We start from the raw sequence: 3820 nt of genomic DNA on the forward strand, positions 1-3820 counted from the left end.
TTGCTGCTCCATGTGGCTTCCTCAGGGCTCCTCCTCGTTCTCCATCCAGCTTCATTCCCTTCTCCCTTCTCTTCTCTCCTTTTTCTCTGCTCAGCTCCACCCTCCTTCTGGGTGCGGCAGGGAACCTGGAACTTCCCTTCTCCTAGGGACCACCCAGTTACACCGTCACCACACAAGCTGCACCCCCAGGAAGCCACTCAGCCAAGTCATCACACCCGATGGAGAGACTGTAGCAAAATGAGAGTCCAGTTCTGGAGTTTCTAACTTATGGTGTGATGAGGACTTTTATAGCTGCAAAACCAGGCATATTTTAGACAAAATAATAATAAGGACAAACTCCAAAGTTTGCAATTTTTCTTTATCTAACTCCCATTCAGCTTCTTTCTTCCACATGAGTACAAAGGTGTTTTTCAGGGGACCCCAGACAAAGGTGGCAGGGCATAGCTGTTCCCAAAATGAGAGAACCTGGCTTTGACCCATTTCATTGAGAATCAGTGAAATTGTTAATGGTTAAACTACAGAGTTGGGCACATCTGGGCTTTGGGTCACCTTGGACAAGATACATCGTTTCTCTGAGCCTCAGTTTTCTAGCCTGAGATCATTACTCTCATCCTTATTCTTTTCAGAGTTAATAATTTCAGAGAGAATGCACTAGAACCAGTGCAGAAAGACTGTCTGGAAATGCCCAAATGACAGAGTCCATGAGGGTGGGACCACTGACCTCAACTAAGCACCTAAGCTGACTTTCCCAAAGCTGAATATGGGGAAAATCTTCCCAAGTCACAGAAAAGATGAAGCCAAACCACAAAAACACCTTAATTTAAGATTTCCCCAGTGCTGTTTGTCTGGAGACCTCTGTGCATGGATGTTTATACTAGAATGTAGTGTAAGACAGCAGCCACTAAAGGCCAACATCTATTGAATATTTTAACATTTAAAACCTCAAAGACACATGACTTCCATGTACTTTGTCACCTGAACATGTGCACATGAGGTGAATGTGAGCTTTGGAACGGTGACCTTGTATCAATATCAACTACTGCGAACCCGTGAGGAGTGGACCAGGGGCTTAGTGACCCCAGAGGGCTCCCTTGTTTGGTGGCTTATTTGAGGGTGGTCTCCCTCCTCCACCCCTGTCTTCTCATGCCTTACCCTGTGCTCCACCAGGGAGCAATCTGACTAAGTAAACCAGTCTGTGCCCCGGGGAGCTCAGCGCCTTCCAGTGAGACCACGCCAATAAAAGAGATGGTTGGTGTGGCCACAAGCATGTGAGATTCTGGTGTGAATACTAGGGATGGTTCATAACCATCATTTCCTGATCATGTCTGAGACAATGGGGGGTCTGAATCCCCCACTTTGAGGTGGTACTTTGGATTCTCAAAAGCACCCTTCTCATTGTTCTTAGGCGAGAGGATGCAGCCCCTTGTTTAGGGAAAGACACTCCCAGTGGCCTCTTCTACCCTGGGCTCAGGATCACCGGGGCCACCAGCACTCTGGAGAGCTAATGTGGTATCTGAGCCCCGGGGCGCTGGCATCACGAGTGCTTGGAGGTGGGTCTGGGTGAGCAGGGGCTGCTGTGCAGGCGGCTCCTGAGAGACTGATGGATGGAAAGGCGAGTGGCTGTCTGCACACAGAACCCCAAAGAAGGGCCTGGCAAGGGAGCAGGAAGCACTAATAAAAAGCAGCAGCAGCCAGTTGCTGCCAAGGCCAGTGCTCTTGGGAAGAGTCTTCAAGGAAAGGCTGGCGGGGGGCCAGAGCCCCGCTTTTCAGAGTTGGCTGCCCAGGCCTTGTCTGAGACTATGCGAAGTTCCCACTACACGTGCCCAGAGAAAGCCACCAGAGGTGCCCCATCGGAGATTTGGAGGCAAACAGACCTCCACAGCTGACTGTAAACTGAAAACAAATTATAGAAGGATTTTTACACCTTTCTCAAATAAGTTTCATAGGCAGAGCCATCCCTCCTTTGCCAAGAAACTACTTGCCCAGGGTTTCAATGCAAAGTAACCTAGAGACAGTGACTCCTGCTACACCTGACAGACCGAACCAGAACACGCCCTTGTGGGGGGGGGGCACCTAGTAACAGGGGCCTTAGGGAATTTAGTCCCACAGACGGGACCAGCTCTGACTGCACTTTGGCCACAGGCAACAAGCCCCTGGGGAGTTGTTCTTCCTGGCACCCGTCTGGCCAACTGGATGTTGGGAGACAGTGGAAAAGAAAAATGGGAACTGGACTTCTGTTTTGCTTGGGACTGAGCACATGGCGCTTGAAAGCATGTGGCACTGTATTGATTTAACACTCACTAGGTGCCTACTGTAGCCCAGTAGGGCTATAATCCTGAGAAATCGAGGACCAGTGAGACTGTGGTCCCTGCCTCATAGCAAGTGAAGACCAGTGAGACTGTGTCTCTTCCTCATAGCAAGCCCAGTCTGGTGGGGAGTGCAGACAAGCCAAGAAGTCTTTAGAGGACACTGTTGTGTCCAGTGAGGCAGGGGCAAAAGCTCTCAGCAGTGCTTGTCCTAATATCAGACGATTTCCCAGGGGAGGTGACGTCTAGACGTGGCTGAGGGACGCGCAGAAGGCTAAGAAGAGGCTTATTTTGCGCTTGTGTGCTGGTCAATAGGCAGGTGGGTGGTCAAGGCTGACCAAGGTCTAGCTTCCTTCTTAGTTTGCTATTTTCACGGGGTTTTCCTCATTTGCATGAGCAAAGCTAACACACCACACCACTTCCACATTCCAGAAAGAAGAGGACATAGAAAGCAAACAATTTTCTCCTGTAGAAGTTGCATGCATAACTTCTGCTTCCCTCTCATGGTCAGAACTTAGTTCTATGGCCACCCCTGGCTTGCAAGGGACTCTGGAGAATATAGTCTCTGACTAAGTACCATGTAGCAAACAAAACTGAGAGGGAGAAAGAAATGAGAAAATGGACATACCAGAGTCAAGGGCAAAAGGCAAAGAGTTCAATGGACTTGGGGGGAGGTGGGCAAGCTCTGTACTGAGTGCCTTACCTACATCATTTCACTTAGACCTTTAATCCTTTAAATAAGGAGTATAACTATCTTCATTTTACAGAAGAGGAAAGTGAAATTCAGAGAAGTTAGGTGATTTTTCCAAGGTCACAAACCTGTAAGGGAGAGGCCAAATATTAATCTAAGTTTACCTGTTTCTAGAACTGCTGGTACCTGGGACGGTCTGGTATCTCCACAAGGCTACACTTCCTCTTTGTAAAACCACCTAGACTGTAGGACAGGCTACAGGAGACTCCAGGAACCTCTGGCAGGCTGTGCCAACAGGGGCACTGCAGGAGTGAGTATAGGAGCGGGGAGAGGATTGCTCACAATTGGCAGGTGAATCCAAAAGGTGACATCTTATAAAGTCAACCATCTTTGAGCATAAGAGAATTGAAGGTAAGAGTCTAATTTAATACCAACTTCCTAATAGTTGAACCTTAGGATTTCAACATTCCCAGATGTGAGGATGACCTTGAATCTCAAACTGTTCAAGAGATCCTCAAGCTGATGGCTTTAATGATCACCCACAGGCACCTATCCAACCTCGCTCCAACCCCACCCAGAGCACGCCTGGGGGTTGCTCCTCATTGTCAACTCAAATGCTTTCAACCTGGGGAACTTATTGCCTACAGAAAACTCTCCTGGTTCCCTTCTGAATAGTCCAGCTGCAGGGAGGTGGCTTCCACACAGGTCTAGAGATGGGCGAGATCTGGCCACCTGCTACGTGTTTAACCCATCAGTCCAGACTGAAGAATTTAGGAAGACTAGGGTTATCCCCCCCCCCCCAACCCAAGGCCAAGTCCTGTGT

Source organism: Condylura cristata, unplaced genomic scaffold (genome assembly GCF_000260355.1).
Source record: "Condylura cristata isolate star-nosed mole 26May11 unplaced genomic scaffold, ConCri1.0 scaffold00013, whole genome shotgun sequence".
NCBI lineage: Eukaryota > Metazoa > Chordata > Mammalia > Eulipotyphla > Talpidae > Condylura > Condylura cristata.